Genomic DNA, 20,654 nt, shown 5'->3' with positions numbered 1-20,654 from the left:
GTATATGCCCTAGAGTGGTAGTTGGGTCTTGAGACAGATTCCCAGTTTTCTAAGGAACCATCATTTTGATTTCCACAGTGGTTGTACAAATTTACACTCCCAGCAGCCATGCAGGAGTGTTCTCCCTTGCCTTATATCCTTGCCCACATGAGCTGTCACTTGTGTTTTTTACCTTAGCCATTCTAACAGGTGCAAGGATGAAATCTCAAACTAGTTTTGATTTGCATTTCCCTGATGGCTAAGGATGTTGAATATCTTTTTAAAAGTGTTTCTTCAGCCATCTGAGTTTCCTCTATTGAGAATCCTCTGCTTAGATCTGTACTCCATTTTAAAATTGGTTTGGTTTGTTGATGTCTAGTGTCTTGCGCTCTCTGTATAGTTTGGGTATTAGTCCTCTATCATTTGTGGAGTTGGTGAAGATCCTTTCCCAGCCTGTAGGCTGTCATTCTGTCCTATTGATGGTGTCATTTACCTTACAGAAGCTTTGCAGTTTCACGAGGTCCCATTTGTGAATGGTTGACCTGAGTGCCTGCACTATTGGCGTGCTGTTCAGGAACCAACTTCATTTCTTAATAGCAATTTTGTATTCATAATTCCCACCTTAGCAATCAAGTCCATCCTTAAAATAAGGTATTCTCTCTTTTTAAGTAAAAATCCAGCTTATGTGGACATCAAGTTGTTTGTATGGGTATTTGAAACACACACTGACCCTACACTTAGAAGAGATGCTTAGTCTGAAAGTGTATTAATAATATGGCAATGGCTTGGAGCCTCTCACCTTTGCCTCCTTCTCCGGGTTTATAAGAAAAGTTCACATGGTTTGGCTCTCCTCTATCCAGACCAGCAGCACTGGGAGAAAGAGAAGAAGCTGCTTCCAGAGCACGTCTAAGGAGCCATTCCCAGCCCTTCTTCTTGATGTCTCCATAGACACCATGACAATGGCACCCCAGCTTCACTCATGTGGCTTTTCATGATTTGACAGTGTTGTTGGGGTGTCCATTGATATGCCAAAATGCAGAGTACCTCTGTCCTTGGCAGTGCTCAGGCCCTTTCATACTGCTGAGGAGTTTGGGGAGCCATGCTGAGCCTTGGCCATCTGGCACTGACTTGCTCTCAGCATCTCAAACTCTTCCATGATTACTTTATTGGGGAGGGAAATGGGGGTGCTACAGTGTGACACATCTTCCAAAGATTGCCTGGCAGGCAGCCCTTTCCAGCCAGAGACTGCAGTGGCCCCCACCTGTCTCTCTCAGAGGGACAATACAGGCCAGGGTTTCCTTGCAGGGATACATCAGGATAAAGACTGGATTCTTCTTCATATTTGTATGTGCTCATTGTGCACATATCAATAAATCTGATCCTTAAACATTTTCATGTGACTTAGGTTTGAGAAAGATTGTGGCAGTTTCTGACACCTCTTCTGAGACTGTAAATGACAAGTGTCTACATTAACATAGTGCATGATAAGGTCTGTTTGGGTCACACAAGATCACAGGATGTAAACAGAGACTGGGCTCTAGTGAGAAGCATAATTCAGAGGATGGACGTGATTATTGTCGACAAAATGAATAGTGGTCTTCACATGCTGTCTAGGAGGGAGGTGGGGATAATAACTGCATGAGTGATTCCTCTGAGACTTTCCTGGGGAAACCCACAAACTCCCTTGCATGCGCTGAGATGGGGCAGACAGTCATGAGGGCTCACGTGGTAACAGATCCAACTCAGATACAACTGCTGCATTGGAGCCATGGAGAAAACTTCTGATTGGAAAGCCTAAAAGGAGCTCTGGGAGAAGATCTGAGAAGAAAACTGTGCTCAGATGAGGGGAAGAGGGGAGATGTGGGAGGGGCTTTGAACTTGGGATCAAGGAAACTTGCTTGCAACACTACTGTGCCACTGACTGGCAATATGTACCTGGTGAGCCTAGCTCACAGTCTAAGTTCCAATCACAACCTAAGGAAGTTGTTGATATTGGTGTCCTCTAGGAATGGTAAGTCTGCCATATGACTAGAATCCATTGGAAGGTCTTCACTCAAGGCTGTGGCCTTGATGGAGCTTCTCAAGAGCTCAAGGCCACTTTTTATCAATGGCACTGTTAGCTCTAACTATAGACAATGGATTAGTGCTGTGCCTGTCAAGTCAGTGGCCCAACAGCCCTATTTCAGCATCTTTTACCGTGCTAGACTCCCTACCTCTGTATATGTTTTCTCAACGTCTGAACCTGGCCAACTCCTCCTGGGGTTTCTGCTCACCTACCACTTCCTCAGGTTAGGTCTGGTGTCCCATCAAGCATTTCCAGGGCACCCAGCTCTCTATTTAAAGCATTGCACACACTCTTTTCCCCTAGACTAAAACGCCAGCGTAGCAGCCATTTTCTGCCTCTCGTTCAATATAATTTACGTCAATAGCCAACACCTGTGACAAGCATATATTAAGCATGCAATAAACATTTGTTATAGATTGAACCATAGGGAGCAATAATCACTTGCCCTGAGTACCTGCATATTTCAGGCCAAGTGTGTCTCGGGATTTATCCGTTCTCTTCCAAAAGAAACAGCCACTGTGGTAAGATATTTGGATTAATAGAGCCATTTGATGTTTGAGTTTGCATAGCCCTTCCGCTCCATCTGTGCTCTGCAACTGAAGTTCCTTATAATGTGTTCCAGAAGGCCCCAAATTTTCAAACATAAAGGATTAAGTCTGATGGATTGTAAGCTACTCCCAAGAGTCAGTCAGAACTTTAGGGGAACTTCTATATTAACTGTGCTGAATTCACTCCCGGTCAGTTTGAAAGCATATGTTCTACCTCAAAAAAAAGCCAGCAACAGATGACACATCATGTTGGAGTGAGCTAATGTGAAGCAACGTGGCCAGCGTGTACAACAAAGAGACACAGCTAAGGGAAAAGCTTCCTGTTTGTGAACGTTCAGGATCCACTGGCTCTAAACTGTTATCCATGAAGGCTTAGAAGCCGCAGTTTCTGTGTGAATACACAAAACATACTTGAGACTAGCAAAGTGACAAGGGTTATGAGTGTCACAGGCTTAGGGTGACCAACTGCCCTGATTGGCCAGGGCTGGGAGGTATTCTAAGAAGGGAGTCTGTGAGGATCTCCCAAACCAGGAGGGCTGGTCACCCTAGCACCAGCTGGGAATTCCCAACCTCAGTTCTAGTCCTTGCCTTGCTGGTGGACACTCCTAATACTGAATCCTTGTTCTTAATCTGTGAAACAAGGCCAATTGAGGGCTGAAAGATGCCCCTATTGTGTCTGAAATGAACTACATTCAGTAGTCTACAGGACAAAATGAGGCCACAACAATATCGGCAGTAGAGCATCCCACCACATCACCAAAGTCGGAGGCTTCTGGGTGGGGAGAGGAAGGCGGTATGTGAGCAGGATGCTCCTGGGATGTTCTCAGTTAATCCTCTTCCTTCTCACAGCCATTCCGCATACCCTGTTCTGTGCTCATGGCTCCATGTCATAAGTTAGTCAGGAAGGAGAATGGGAGTACCTGTTGCCTTTCCTGAGAAGATAAATGAAAGCTGATTCCCATCAGAAAGGGTGTCAACAACAGACCAAATAAACAACAGACCAAATAAACAACAGACCAAACAAAAGATTTTGCCCAAGTCTCTTGGAGAGCCAATGCATTTAATTGGGAGTATGGGTGAAGGCTATTTATAGAAACATGGGTATTTTACGAGCAACTAGGCAGCTGCTCCATCAAAAACAATGTTTCTTCTGGCAACATCAACTACTTTTATACCATCAGAGAGGGTGGGTCTCAAAAGCACCTCTCCAGGAACTTTTACCTACCTGTTTATCCTGAGGATGGGACAGAACCTGTAATCCCCAGTGCAGAGCATGGGCAGAAGGAAATTAAGGAAGCTCAGCACTTTCACACACATCTTGAACATGTTCCATCCAAAGGGCAGTTTCTCCACAGTCGGGGCCAGGAGCATGTGCAATCATCCGGGTGGAAGGCTCCCCGTGAAATCGCAGGAGGAAAGGCACAAAGGTTAGTCCCCTGGCAAGGAGCAGATAAGCTTGGGGCTGGAGAGGGAGAAAGGTGGAGTCAGCCAAAGGCAATAAACAGCCTTTCAGGAGCGCCCCAGAGCAACACTGGGGAGGAGAAAGAAATGAGCTGGTCAAGAATCAGGAAGGGAAGGAAATGACTGCCCTAAGAATGTCTGGGGCACTAAAAGTATTCTAAAAATGCCTCTGGCAGGAGAACCAGAGAGGCCCTGAGTAAAAAGCAGGAGCAAGCGAGCGGTGTCTGCCTGGCACCCCTCTCTGATGACTCTAGGTCAAGACAGCCCGCACACAAGGTAGCCAGTCGGGAACCTGCTGCCAGCTGGGGTGCCGGAACCTGCACTAAGGGACCTCATGCCAAGCTGATTATTTTCCTAGGACATCATGGTAGCTGGAGCCCATGTCTTAAATTGGTGTGATACATCAGATCTGCACTATTATACTAGCTCCTGACTCCTGTTGTAGTGTCATAGGATTCCAAAGGCATGGTTAAGCGGCACCTTTTAAAGATCCTTCTCCACTGCAGCCCCTGTAGTTTCATTCTGATAAACTCATACATTGAAAAATATTGAAAATGAAAAGGGATTTAAAAACTCATGTGATAATAAAGACTGGTCTAAGCCAAACTTGTTTGAATCAAAACTGACCTGAACAGATTTTAGACTATATTTTAGTGCTTACTTCACTTAGTTTAAATATTCATATATTTTAAAGAGGAAATATGAATATGTATTTGATTAGGGGAAGGTTTTCAGAGAATATTATAGAGTATATGTATAAGCATATTGCTTCTCTGAAAATGAGAACATTCTGAATTACATAGGTTTGAAGGATTTTAGACTCATCAACTCCTCCCCTTCCGGAAGCAGTGTGGTTCTCAGTTGGAATCTTGACCTCATAGCTCACTCAGAGAATCAGCCTCTGAAATCCCCTCCCCCAATTCTACAGGGTCTTGATGCTGCCAGCCCTGCTCAAAGAATAGCAAGAAGGAGACTAATTTATTAGCTGTTAATGCTGTTAGGCAATAATCCCGAGCTCTGAGTTGCACAAATCCAGTTGGAAGAGATGGGAATGTGAAGTGGTCATCCTGACAAAGTGGTAAATTTCAGAAAATAGATGAGTTTCATGAGAAGTTTCCAGAAGTCAAATCGACGGTAAAGTTCAGGAAGTGTTTGCAAAAGAAGAGTGCTACTTTCAGTCTAATCTGAGAGGCATTTTCTGTGGTGTTGAAGCTAATGTTTTGAGCATGAGGAAAACAGTTAACAGCTAGGCTCTGCACAGCCCTTCTGTGAGCAAAACCTCCATCAAGTCACTATTGGAAGTCTGAGTCAATAGGAGTTTGCAAGACAGGGAAGTTGGAGATGGCAAGGGAGGTGCTAGCTGGATGTTGAGGCAGAGTAGACTTGGTAAGAATAAGGACACATGCTCCACTATGTTCATAACAGCTTTATTTATAACAGCCAGAAGCTGGAACAACCCAGATGTCCCTCAACAGAGGAACAGATACAGAAAATGTGGTACAATGGAGTACTACTAAGCTATTAAAAACAATAACTCCATGAAATTTGCAGGCAAATGGCTGGAACTAGAAAACATCATCCTGAGGGAGGTCAGTCACAAAAGAACACAGATGGTGTGCACTCACTGATAAGTGGATATTAGTCCAAAAGCTCAGAATACCCAAGATACAATTCACAGACCATATGAAGCTCGAGAAGAAGGAACACCAAAGTGTGGACGCTCCAGTGCTTCTTAGAAGGGAGAAACAAAGTACTCACAGGAGGAAATATGGAGACAAAGTGTGGAGCAGAGACTGAGGTCCCCAGTGAAGGAGTTGGAGAAGGGACTGAAGAAGCTGAAGGGGTTTGCAGTCCCATGGTGGGGGAGTAACTGTCAACTGGCCAGAGCCCCCAGAGCTCCCAGGGACTGGACCACCAACCAAAGAATATACATGGAGGGACCCATGGTGCTGGCCACATATGTGGCAGAGGATGGTCTTGTTAGACATCAGGGGGAAGAAAGGCCCTTGGTCCTGTGGGGGTTCAGTGGCCCATTATAGGGGAATGCCAGGGCTGGAAGGTGGGAGTGGATGGGTAGGTGGGAGAGCACCCTCATAGAGGCAAGGGGAGGGGAGATAAGATGGGGGGTTTCCAGAGGGAAGACCTGGAGAGGGAATAACATTTGAAATGTAAATAACGAAAATAGACAGTTAAGAAAAGAAAAGAAAAGAAAAGAAAAGAAAAGAAAAGAAAAGAAAAAAGAAAAGAAAAGAACAGCAGATCTGCCCCAGTAAGCGTGTGGGACTGGGAGCAGTCAGGTGAGGTAGGGTGTGTTACCTGCTCTGTAGTCATTCATCCCTCACCAAGTCTTCAGCTTGAGGCTGCCCTAGTCTTCCTGCTGAGGTAGCCATCACAGCAACTGAGAGTGTGCTCTTGACCTCAGCTTTTGTCTGAGTGTGAACCCCAGCCCTCTATATCCTTGGTCATATCATTTTAACTTCTGTAAGTTCAGCACTTCCTTCTATATTGTAGCATGGTAGCCCCAGCCCCACACTCCTTGAGTTCGTCACAAAGTAGATGAGACAGATCAGGCTTCCCAGCTGTGGCTCCATACCTTCTGCCCAGATCCAGGCCAAGCAGTCTGTGTGTGTGTGTGTGTGTGTGTGTGTGTGTGAGAGAGAGAGAGAGAGAGAGAGAGAGAGAGAGAGAGAGAGAGAGAGAGAGACTTCATTAGACTCTTGATCATTCTAGGTCTTCAACCCACAAATCTTTCTGGCAATAACACTACTTTCCCATCCACAGAAGCTCACCCCTACACCACAGCACTATCACTTCCCACTTTCCCATCCATTGCAACTCACCCCTAAATTCTTTTATTTCCAACTTCCAGTGTGGTAGTGTCCAAGGCTCAACTGTGTACACTGCTTCGTCAAGATCAGCAGGGCAGGAAACAGCTGCAGGGATGGGGGAGTGCCCTCACCCGGTCTACACTGCCAGGCTGCTCTGCCCTGGTTCAAGCACTTCCCTAGTCTCCTTGAAAGAATGCCGAGAAGCATTTTTTTCCAACTTCAGGGGAAATTTTAGAAGAGGAACCATTGAAGATAACCACTTAGGATGCAAAGACTGCTACCTGCTTTTGCAGTACTTCTAATTGATATCTCTTATATCAATTGGGCATCAGCATTTCTGGGGTATTGGAATTCTCACTTATGTTCTTAGTGAAGTTACATCATTAACAAAGAAGGAGAGTCACAATGCATAGGGATTCAGAATGTGGCTGGGGACAGGGCCACTGTGCATCTTAGTCTTTATCCTCAAAAGCTGGTCAAGACAAGAGAAAGATTACTTGAAATGTGTTAGGTTAGGGTTGCCAGGGCAACACAGAGATGAAAAGGGTAGAAGATGGGCATTCCCAGGAGGAGAATTGTTCTTTTAATCAGAACAACTGAAGGCTCACAGACTGAGGGAATGGAGACTGTTATGAAATGTAACAGGATGAAAGGGAACCTGGAGGGCCCATGCCTGGGTGTGCCCAAGAGAAAGTATGCCATGGACAAATCTGTTATACAGTGGATCTGTTGTGGGAAAAGAGAGGAGTGAGGACTTGGGTGGGCATATAGACAGGCAGACAGATGGAGGCAGATCCCTAAGGGCTGAGAAGGAGCTGGTGCAGAGAAGGACAGGAAGGGGAAGAGAGGACATACTCGGGAACAGAGAAAGAGCTGTGGTGGTGGGCGGTCCTCTACCTTTTATAGTCCTTCCTTTTATAGGAAGCCCATACTCTGCTGTGATGACATAAGCAATTGCTTGGTTCCTTGAAAGGAGCCTAATAAAATCACCTGTAAGCTACAAGAGACTGCACTGTGGCTCTAGGGGTGGGCATGAGATTTTATAGTGCTTGAGAGAGGAGACATATTCAGTGGGTAATCTTTTGGCCTCAATTCAGCTACTACTGTGTCAGGAACTGTCGGCTGGCAGTTAATCTTGAGCATGGGACTTTCCTGGCAACTGTTTGCCATATTCTTTAACATGGTTCTAATATTGCATCCTGATTCTAAAGGTATACTGAAATTACTTCAATAAAATAAAAGTTAGACAGTAAAACAAACAGCACCAAGAAACAGGCCCAGCCTTAAAACCCAGACACAGCAGTCTTGAGCCCCAGAAAGCCTCAGCTACTTACAGTTTAGTAGAGATTCAAAAACAAGAGATAAGAATTAGTCTGTGGCACTAGCCACCATAGCAAAGCTATGACTGTCAGCCTGGGTGTTGTGCAAACTTTTCTGAACTAAAACCCTCCATCTTGGAGGAAGGCTCATTCAGACAGGAAGTAAACAACTCAAGATTTTCAGGAAGTCCCTGAAATGTCCAACATTCACAAGGCCTTCCTCCCCCAAGACTCTTTAAGCAGTCACAATCATATAGAGGAAGAGGAGTCTAGGCAGCTGCCTGCAAGCTGACAGAGAGTTTTAGGGATGCCTCTCAGCAAGCAGTCACCTAAACTGGAGTTTGCCTCTCACGAGTTGTTCATATTTCCTGTCTCTCTCTCACCTGTCTCTCACCCACACTCCTGTAAGTAACTGACAAACTGAGTTGGACTTTGGTGGAATTGTGGGATTTTGTTGTTGTTTGGTATTTTGGGGGTTTCTTTGTTTGTTCATCTGGGATGATTAAAAGTTGAGTTTCCACATGAAAATCTTCCACAGCAGGTGCTTATCATTAGATGGATGGATAAAGGAAATGTCCACATGCACAGTACAGTATTACTCAGCTGCTAGTTTGGACAAAAGTATGTCATTTGCAGGAATATGACACAACTTGAGATCAATATATTAGGTAAAATATGGTAGGTAGATTCAGAGTGCAAATATCACATTTTCTTTCATTTTAGAATGAAGGTTTTCATTTTGTTTTGAGGTGGAGTCTCACTGTGTAGACTTAGCTGCCTTGGAATTTTCTGTGTAGACCAGAATAACCTTGAACTCACAGATTTCTGCCTGTTTCTGCCTTTAGCATGCTAGGATTACCAGATGTGTATCACCTCGTCTGGATAGCATATAGATGTAAAAGGACATTGAGGTGGAAGTGAGAGGCAGAAAATAAAAGAAAACATTATACAGTGTGGGAGAGTAGGTTCATAAAACACGCATCACACACACAAAAGAGACCTTGTCACATTAGCACTTGAATGCCATCAGATACAATCACATGTGCCCAGCACCTTGTGCTGGTTATAGTAGTGAACATCACATTCCTATGTGTGCTGTTGGTGTTAAGGTAGAATCTATTCAAAACTTGCTTTAATGAAGCTTTCTACAAAGTGTAGACTCAAGCCTGATTAATAAGATGGGATTTCATGGTGGCCAGTGATGATATTCCTGCTATATGCTCCTTGTGAACTCCCTGAAAGACTATCCAAAAGAACACGTGAGAGTCTGCTCACTGTTGCCAAGGATACTTGGAAACAATACTGTCCCTGTGCATGAGCACCTCTGAGACGGGGCATTGCTGGTTTAATCAATTTTACCTGTAATAACTGTCTAAATACTTGAAGAGCATAAATGAAGACTTGATTTCTTTAAAACATCTCAGTACTCAGTTTATGAAAGATGAACAGTCTGGGGAGATATTTTAGGTCCCCAGACACTTTGTGTTTACAGACTGGAGGATATAATCCAGCTGGGAAATTAGACATACACATGGAGAAAGCCTGTAGAGGCTGTGCCAATCAGAAAGACTGGGAGATGCTGGTATAGCTATGGAGGGCAGACAGCAGTGAAGTCACAGAAGGAGCAGAGGTGGCTCCACTTCCAGAGCAAGAGATGACATTACTTGGAGTATACTATAGTGACCCTCCAGTTTGCAGACCACCAGCTATCTTCTTTCAATTTGTCTTGTTGGAGGAGGCGCTGTTATTTTATGGCTTTTGTTTGTCTTGTTTTATTTGCTCTTTAAATTCTGTTTTTGTGTTTTCTTCCTTCTTTCTTTCTTTTGAGACTGACTCTCTAGGCCAGTCTGCCATCTAATATATGTAGGTAAAGATGACCTTCAACTCCTGATTCTCCTCTGCCTGACTGCTGGGATGACAGGTGTGTGCTGTTGCACCTGGTTTATACAGGGCTGCACACCTGGTTTATACGGGGCTAAGAATCAAACTCAGGGCCTCCTGTACGAGGCAAACACATTGCCATCGAGCAACAGCAACCACCTGTTGCTTCATTCTTGACTATGATAGTCCTTTCCCCACGTGTTCCTGCTTGAGAGCTTCCATGGGAATGTGGAATGAAGTCTGAGGGGAGGCTGTCAGAGTAACTAAGCTGTGTTCTTCTGGCAGACTCTAGAGAAAGGCTTTCTAGATTAATTTAGACCTATTAATTATGAAGTTATTATGGTTGAAGTTTCTTGGCACACTTATGGAAATCATTTATTCAGATAGAGTCCCTAGTTAACACGGGTAATTGGATTTTGGAAACATGTATGTTAGTTTAGGGGCAGGGGTTGTTGTGGAAGATATAGAAATATTTGGAAAAGAATTGTGTCAAACTCATCATCCAAGATGAAGGGTGATTGTACAGAGCCAAGATTCTCAAAAGACCATTACCAGCCTTGGATAGATCAGATTCAAAGTACAACCAAAACAAAACAGAACAAATCCCCTGCATCAGACTGCATGGCGAGGAAGCGAGCACCACCCCTCAGGCCTAGCCAGCTGGTGGTTTCTTTATGAATTACACTCTAAACTGGCAAGACATCTTTGTGTTGTCCAAATGCCATTAATAAAGGCTAAGTGAGAATTATTGTTAACATTTCCATAGGATTATACATTTGCTAAAAGATTTATACCCCCTCGTACCTAAATATTCATATCTTTATAAAGCAGAAGCTCCCATCCTGGGATGGGAGGCCTCAGGAATGACAAAGGCATTCCAAGCTGGTCACGAAGATCAGAGCTGTATTTCCATCAACGTTTTGGTGAATGGGTCAGTTTACATAGTAAATTGTGAACTGCAGAAGGCGGGTACAGGCTCCCAGATCCCAGTGTTCTGAAGCAACCCATCATAGTGGTGAACATGCAAAAGGGCAAATGTTTCAACTCATTGTCAAAATACAGAAAAGAGACAAGAACAGGCAGGAGTCCCAGAACCCTCTTTAAAGAACACCCCCAGTGACTAAAGCCTTGTACTATGTTCCTGGCATTTCTAACATTACTCATCAGCTCCAAGATGGGAACTAAGCTGTTAATAGCGTGGACCCTGGGAGAGACCACAGATTCAAACTGTAGCACTCAGAAACATTTCAGAAGGTCACTGTGCAGAGTGTTGGTAAGACGGGGAGGTTTGCTTGGATGCAGTTCCTTGTTAGTCTGGGCAGGAGAGGCGAAGAGCAGACATAACCCAACATCCACACAGCCTTGAGTTTGAGGATGGTTTCTACCACCTTAGAATATAGCCTGGGCTACACTCTTACTGTGTGCTTTGTAGATAACTCAATACAGCCTAGAGTCTCCTGAAAGGCAGATCTCAGTTGGGGAATTGCTTAGATCAGATTGGCTAGTGGATATGTCTGAAAGGGGTTTTCTTAATTATTGATTATTTCCTTGAACTCACAGAGATCTTCATCCTTTTGCCTTCCAAGTGCTGGGATTAAAATGTGCTACCATATCTGACTTCTTCTTCATTGCTGTGAGAAATTACATTACACATGTGTGTGCATCTGCTAAAACTCAGAAGTGGCTATGTAAGACTGCGAATTTATTTTTTTAATTGAATATCATCTTCATTTACATTGGCAATGGTAAAACCTTTTCTGATATCCTCCCTTCCCTAAGACTCCAACCCCATACCTTTCTCCTTCCCCCTGCTTCCATGTATATACCTCTCCACCCAACACACTCCCTCCTTCCCCCCTTTGTTCGGGCCTCTGTTGAGCCTTTACCTGACCAGGGACCATTCCTCCCACTGATGCCCAACAAGGCCTTCTTCTGCCACATTTTTGACTGGAAACATGTGTGCCCCTTGGTTGATGGTTCTGTCCCTGGGAGTCTTGGGGCGTCTGGGTGGCCGAAGTCATTATTCGTCCCATGGGACTGTAAACCCCTTCAGCTCCTCTGGACCATCCTCTAGCTCCTCCACTGGGGACTCCATGCCCAGTCCAATAGTTGGTTGTTAGCATCTGCCTCTATATTTGTAAGGCTCTGGCAGGGACCCTCCAGAGACAACCATGGCATGTTCCTTTTGGTATACACTTCTTGTGGTCCATAGTAGGGCTTGTTGACTGTTTATAGGATGAATCCCCAGGTAGCGCAGTCTCTGGGTGGCCTTTACTTCAGTCTCCACTCCACACATTGTCTCCCTTATTGCCTCTGTGGCTATTTTGTTCCATTTCTTAGAAGAACCAAAGTACCCTCACTTAAGTCCTCCTTCTTGAGCTTGGTGAATTGTAACTTGTTTATTCTGAGCTTTTGGGCTAACATCCGCTTATTAGTGAGTGCATACCATGTGTGTTCTTTTGTGATTGGGTTGCCTCGCTCAGGATGACACTTTCTAGTTCCATCCATTTGCCTAAGAATTTCATGAAATTATTGTTTTTAATAGCTGAATAGTACTCCACTGTGTATATATACCATAGTTTCTGTATCCATTCCTCTGTTGAGGGACATCTGGGTTCTTTCCATCTTCTAGCTATTATAAATAAGGCAGCTATGAACATAGTGGAGCATTTAGCAAAAAATGTTTTGAACATTCTTTTGTTTTTAAGATTTATTTATTTTATGTATATGAATACACGGTCACTGTCTTCAGGCACACCAAAAGAGGGCATTGAATCCTATTACAGGTGGTTGTTAGCCACCACGTGGATTAAACTCAGCACCTCTAGAAGAGCAGTCAGTGCCATCTCTCCAGTCCCATTTTGAACATTCTTAAATCCTGTTCTGTTCCCCAAACTAGCTGAAAGGAAAATAAAGGAAATTGTTTTTGTTGTCTCAATGGAAAGGGGTTCATTTGAATTATGTGAGTCTTGTTTCTTTCCCTTTTGAAAATAAAGGTGAATGAACACATTGAAACTTCTTCCTGACTGTTTTTAAAAAGTTCATTTTCCAAACTTTAAGTAAAATTCTTCTAAGATTTATTCATGTATTAGTTTTCTGTGCATGTGTGTCTTTGTGGGTTTATGTGCACTATGAGGAGGTCTTTTCACCAGACAGCTTCCAGAAAAACACCTCATGTCTGTTCTTAGCAGAACATCCTCTCCTAAGACAGTTTCCAGAAAAACATGACACAGCTGAGTCTTAAATGAAACCAGAAATTCCCACTTCAGTGGTTTCCCTAGACCCATTGAAAGAACAAACCTGAACCCTTCCACAGGCAGACACCTTCACCTTAGGATTCTGTACAGTTAAAGACTGACAAACACTAGACAGAAAGGCACCATTAATTAAAACCAGTAACATTAACAGACTTCAGAGAAGAGTCCTACAATGACAGCAGGACATACCGTGAATAATTATGTAACTTTCATTTGACTAAATCTTCAAATATCTTTAGGAAATAAGAAATAACAAAAAGTTGAAATGGCTCATGTGAAAAAGAGCAAAAAGGGTCATCTGAAAATGAGAAACAGGCAAAAAAAGCAGCAGGCATATGTGGCAGGCCAGCAGGCATATGTGGCACACCAGCAGGCATATGTGGCACACCAGCAGGCACATGTGGCACACCAGCAGGCACATGTGGCACACCAGCAGGCATATGTGGCACACCAGCAGACATATGTGGCACACCAGCAGGCATATGTGGCACACCAGCAGGCATATGTGGCACACCAGCAGGCATATGTGGCACACCAGCAGACATATGTGGCACACCAGCAGGCATATGTGGCACACCAGCAGGCATATGTGGCACACCAGCAGGCATATGTGGCAGACAAGCAGGCATATGTGGCACACCAGCAGGCATATGTGGCAGACAAGCAGGCATATGTGGCACACCAGCAGGCACATGTGGCACACCAGCAGGCAGATGTGGCACACCAGCAGGCACATGTGGCACACCAGCAGGCATATGTGGCACACCAGCAGGCATATGTGGCAGGCCAGCAGGCATATGTGGCAGACAAGCAGGCCTATGTGGCACACCAGCAGGCACATGTGGCACACCAGCAGGCATATGTGGCACACCAGCAGGCATATGTGGGAGACCAGCAGGCATATGTGGGAGACCAGCAGGCATATGTGGCACACCAGCAGGCACATGTGGCACACCAGCAGGCAGATGTGGCACACCAGCAGGCATATGTGGCACACCAGCAGGCATATGTGGCACACCAGCAGGCATATGTGGCACACCAGCAGGCACATGTGGCACACCAGCAGGCATATGTGGCACACCAGCAGGCACATGTGGCACACCAGCAGGCACATGTGGCACACCAGCAGGCATATGTGGCACACCAGCAGGCATATGTGGCACACCAGCAGGCACATGTGGCACACCAGCAGGCATATGTGGCACACCAGCAGGCATATGTGGCACACCAGCAGGCACATGTGGCACACCAGCAGGCATATGTGGCACACCAGCAGGCATATGTGGCACACCAGCAGGCACATGTGGCACACCAGCAGGCATATGTGGCACACCAGCAGGCACATGTGGCACACCAGCAGGCATATGTGGCACACCAGCAGGCACATGTGGCACACCAGCAGGCACATGTGGCACACCAGCAGGCATATGTGGCACACCAGCAGACATATGTGGCACACCAGCAGGCATATGTGGCACACCAGCAGGCATATGTGGCAGACAAGCAGGCATATGTGGCACACCAGCAGGCACATGTGGCACAGCAGCAGGCATATGTGGCACACCAGCAGGCACATGTGGCACACCAGCAGGCATATGTGGCACACCAGCAGGCATATGTGGCAGACAAGCAGGCATATGTGGCACACCAGCAGGCACATGTGGCACACCAGCAGGCAGATGTGGCACACCAGCAGGCATATGTGGCAGACAAGCAGGCATATGTGGCACACCAGCAGGCATATGTGGCACAGCAGCAGGCACATGTGGCAGACAAGCAGGCATATGTGGCACACCAGCAGGCATATGTGGCACACCAGCAGGCACATGTGGCAGACAAGCAGGCATATGTGGCACACCAGCAGGCAGATGTGGCACACCAGCAGGCATATGTGGCACACTAGCAGGCATATGTGGCACAGCAGCAGGCACATGTGGCAGACAAGCAGGCATATGTGGCACACCAGCAGGCACATGTGGCAGACAAGCAGGCATATGTGGCACACCAGCAGGCATATGTGGCACACCAGCAGGCATATGTGGCACACCAGCAGGCATATGTGGCACACCAGCAGGCATATGTGGCACAGCAGCAGGCATATGTGGCACACCAGCAGGCATATGTGGCACACCAGCAGGCATATGTGGCAGACAAGCAGGCATATGTGGCACACCAGCAGGCATATGTGGCAGACAAGCAGGCATATGTGGCACACCAGCAGGCATATGTGGGAGACCAGCAGGCATATGTGGCACAGCAGCAGGCACATGTGGCACACCAGCAGGCAGATGTGGCACACCAGCAGGCATATGTGGCACACCAGCAGGCATATGTGGCACAGCAGCAGGCATATGTGGCACACCAGCAGGCACATGTGGCACACCAGCAGGCATATGTGGCAGACAAGCAGGCATATGTGGCACACCAGCAGGCATATGTGGCACACCAGCAGGCACATGTGGCACACCAGCAGGCATATGTGGCACACCAGCAGGCATATGTGGCACACCAGCAGGCACATGTGGCACACCAGCAGGCAGATGTGGCACACCAGCAGACATATGTGGCACACCAGCAGGCACATGTGGCACACCAGCAGGCATATGTGGCACACCAGCAGGCAGATGTGGCACACCAGCAGGCATATGTGGCACACCAGCAGACATATGTGGCACACCAGCAGGCACATGTGGCACACCAGCAGGTGCATGTGGCACACCAGCAGGCATATGTGGCACACCAGCAGGCACATGTGGCACACCAGCAGGCAGATGTGGCACACCAGCAGACATATGTGGCACACCAGCAGGCACATGTGGCACACCAGCAGGCATATGTGGCACACCAGCAGGCAGATGTGGCACACCAGCAGGCATATGTGGCACACCAGCAGACATATGTGGCACACCAGCAGGCATATGTGGCAGACAAGCAGGCATATGTGGCACACCAGCAGGCATATGTGGCACACCAGCAGGCACATGTGGCACAGCAGCAGGCAGATGTGGCACACCAGCAGGCATATGTGGCACACCAGCAGGCATATGTGGCACACCAGCAGGCACATGTGGCACACCAGCAGGCATATGTGGCACACCAGCAGGCACATGTGGCACACCAGCAGGCACATGTGGCACACCAGCAGGCATATGTGGCAGGCCAGCAGGCATATGTGGCACAGCAGCAGGCACATGTGGCACACCAGCAGGCAGATGTGGCACACCAGCAGGCATATGTGGCACACCAGCAGGCATATGTGGCACAGCAGCAGGCATATGTGGCACACCAGCAGGCACATGTGGCACACCAGCAGGCATATGTGGCAGACAAGCAGGCATATGTGGCACACCAGCAGGCATATGTGGCACACCAGCAGGCACATGTGGCACACCAGCAGGCATATGTGGCACACCAGCAGGCATATGTGGCACACCAGCAGGCACATGTGGCACACCAGCAGGCAGATGTGGCACACCAGCAGACATATGTGGCACACCAGCAGGCACATGTGGCACACCAGCAGGCAGATGTGGCACACCAGCAGACATATGTGGCACACCAGCAGGCACATGTGGCACACCAGCAGGCATATGTGGCACACCAGCAGGCAGATGTGGCACACCAGCAGGCATATGTGGCACACCAGCAGACATATGTGGCACACCAGCAGGCATATGTGGCAGACAAGCAGGCATATGTGGCACACCAGCAGGCATATGTGGCACACCAGCAGGCACATGTGGCACAGCAGCAGGCAGATGTGGCACACCAGCAGGCATATGTGGCACACCAGCAGGCATATGTGGCACACCAGCAGGCACATGTGGCACACCAGCAGGCATATGTGGCACACCAGCAGGCACATGTGGCACACCAGCAGGCACATGTGGCACACCAGCAGGCATATGTGGCAGGCCAGCAGGCATATGTGGCACACCAGCAGGCACATGTGGCACACCAGCAGGCATATGTGGCACACCAGCAGGCACATGTGGCACACCAGCAGGCACATGTGGCACACCAGCAGGCACATGTGGCACACCAGCAGGCATATGTGGCACACCAGCAAGCATATGTGGCACACCAGCAGGCACATGTGGCACACCAGCAGACATATGTGGCACACCAGCAGGCACATGTGGCACACCAGTAGGCACATGTGCCACACCAGCAGGCACATGTGGCACACCAGCAGGCACATGTGGCACACCAGCAGGTGCATGTGGCACACCAGCAGGCACATGTGGCACACCAGCCGGCACATGTGGCACACCAGCAGGCATATGTGGCACACCAGCAGACATATGTGGCACACCAGCAGGCATATGTGGGAGGCCAGCAGGCATATGTGGCACACCAGCAGGCACATGTGGCACACCAGCAGACATATGTGGCACACCAGCAGGCACATGTGGCACACCAGCAGGCATATGTGGCACACCAGCAGGCATATGTGGCACACCAGCAGGCATATGTGGCACAACAGCAGGCACATGTGGCACACCAGCAGGCATATGTGGCACACCAGCAGGCATATGTGGCACACCAGCAGGCAGATGTGGCACACCAGCAGGCACATGTGGCACACCAGCAGGCAGATGTGGCACACCAGCAGGCAGATGTGGGAGGCCAGCAGGCATATGTGGCACACCAGCAGGCAGATGTGGGAGGCCAGCAGGCTTATGTGGCACACCAGCAGGCACATGTGGCAGACCAGCAGGCCTATGTGGCACACCAGACCAGCAGAAGAGAGTAGAGCTGTCTGAGTGAGTTATACAGGATCACAATACAGAAAAACTGAGAAATAAATGTATCAGAGAGATCAATTTTATTATGTTTAATTATTATTTAGTTTGTGTGTGTGTGTGTGTGTGTGTGTGTGTGTGTGTGCAAGTCCCAGGGTACACTTGGGGTCGTTTCTTTTACCATGTAGGCCTTAGGGACTGAGCCCAGGTTGTTGGGCTTGGAGCCTCTTAGAAAAGAAATTCCCTCTTTGAAAACTAACTTGAGAGAAGTATGCCTTCACCACATTTCCCAACTTTCCTGATCACAAAAACACGTGTGAAGCTTAAATTCACTGGTAGGATACTGATAAGCACTCATGAACTGTGGCACACACCTACATCACAATAATGAAGACAGCAAAATAAGTCACTGATAAGTAATTGAGCAAATGATCAAATTTGACTTATACCTCAGTTTTGACAGGACAAAATGAAAAATAAAATAGTCTTCTGCTATGAACAAACTACACCAAGACAGTCAATGTTACTTTTGAAAATAAATTGTTCTTCATTTAAAACAAAGTTAACTGGTCTCCCAGATAGTGGGGAGGAAAGAATGGTGTGGTAGAGTGTGAAAGAATAGTAAGTGCTAAAGATATTTGGAAAGAGGTTTGTATCAAGACATATCACACAGATGTGAGAATATGTAAACCAACAAGAACCAAATATGTTCTCGGGTAGAGTGTGACTGTGTGAGAGATTAACCTGCCATTGTCATACAGACAAATAGATCTATGCTGGAGGATAGAACCCACAAATAAAACACAAAAAGGAATTCAGAGTGTGACAAAAGACTCAAGAAATGTGATCTAGTGGGCAGGCATTTGAACGAATACTTGTATCCAGACCTCATTTGCCACTACAGTTTAATTCTAACGTAGAAGGAAAGTAAACTCCAGAAAGTGATAAAAGAAATCATGGGTTATATTTTAAGAAATAAACTTGCACTAGTAAAAGCTTTGCTCTGGACAACAGAAAACTGAGCAACCATAGACTACTATAGGTAACAATTCCCACCAAAATGTTAGTCTTACACAGCATCACAAGTGAATCAGAAAAACCTGCAACTTGCGTTTACCGAGTGAAGACAACTTTCCTTAATGGGTCAAGAACCTGTGTGTGTGTGTGTGTGTGTGTGTGTGTGTGTGTGTGTGTGTGTGTGTACCTCATTCATAAATAAGGTCATGTACATTTAAACTAAAATGTCAGGCTGTTCCCTGATTATCAGACTGACAGAGGCAGAGATATTAGCCAGGACACTGTGTTGCCAGGAATGGATGGAAGTGGAGTCACTCACACTCCTAGCATGATTGAACTTGAGACTATTTTCCCTGAAGCAGGTGGATCTCGTGCTTATTGATCCAACAATTTCTGGAGTTTTGTCTTTCAGATACATTGGCAGGTGAATGAAATGCAAGGCTTGGAACAAAATCTCGGAAACAAATTCAGACAACCTGGTCTTCGAGCCTCCTGCAAACTGTGTTCTGTGTAGCTCGTGTCCACAGCACAGGAAACACTGACACATGAGGGTCACAAACAGGTCCAGTTTTCCAAGTTCACAGGCGCTTAGGAGAGTGAGGAAGAGCTACGGAGCCATTGGCAGCAATGAGCTGTCAGCGCAATAATGAAATGGACCCTGCCCCTCGTCCTCGAAAACCTCTAACTTAATTCAGTAACTTTCTTCCTTTATGTAAGTGTGTTTTCTGTTTCAAAGCACACATACACACATACTCGCTCTTGTGTGACTCTCCTGCCCCTTCTCTCCTCCCTTCATTCTACTCAAACTGCCCACTGGATGGCTGCTAATGTGCTTGTCTCCACCTGCTAGATTCACTCAGGCCTCCTCAGACCTCCTCTCCAACCTCCTCATTACACTGGGGAAGCTACACATTTTTGGCAGCTTGTTGCTTAGGATGCTGTTTCTCACCATGCTACAGGATTTCCCATGTCCTTTCCAGCTTCGACCTTCTTTTCTTCCCTCTTAAAGCCTTTCCTGCCATTCTTAGCCACTCTTGTGGCCTCTCTTGTCAGCCAATGCTGCCAAAGTATCTATGCAATCTATTGTTCCCTGGGACTTTCACATTAATAATTGTTTAACATTGGCTCTCTCCGGCCCACGACTGACGCCTCTACAGGCATGCTCTTGTTCTCTGAAGTGTCCTAAAGTGTCCCCTCACTGTCAGCTAGCCTCCTACCCTCTGTTACCAGTGCCTTTTTAATGGAGGTGGGGGCAATATTGTCCCTTGGACAGCAAATGGGTTCCTTGGAAGATATCTAAATCCTATTCTTTTAAGGTCTATCTACCAGCGATTCATCAACAGTCAAAATTCCATGGGCCCAAAGCAATTAGGACAAAGGCGTTAGAAAGGGCTTAAGGGATGAAAATGAAATCCGAGAAACTTGCCTCTGGGCATTTCCATCAGGCTGAGGATACTTGCCAAGACAGGCTCTTCCAAACTCAGAAGAGCTGCCCTCCCTAATGCTGCTTCCAATTCCCCAACCCACCACCCATATTCTTAGCATAGTTAATGT

The sequence above is a fragment of the Apodemus sylvaticus genome, chromosome 13, assembly GCF_947179515.1.
Source record: "Apodemus sylvaticus chromosome 13, mApoSyl1.1, whole genome shotgun sequence".
NCBI lineage: Eukaryota > Metazoa > Chordata > Mammalia > Rodentia > Muridae > Apodemus > Apodemus sylvaticus.
The sequence above is the reverse complement of the archived record's forward strand: the minus strand, read 5'-3'. Positions refer to the sequence as shown.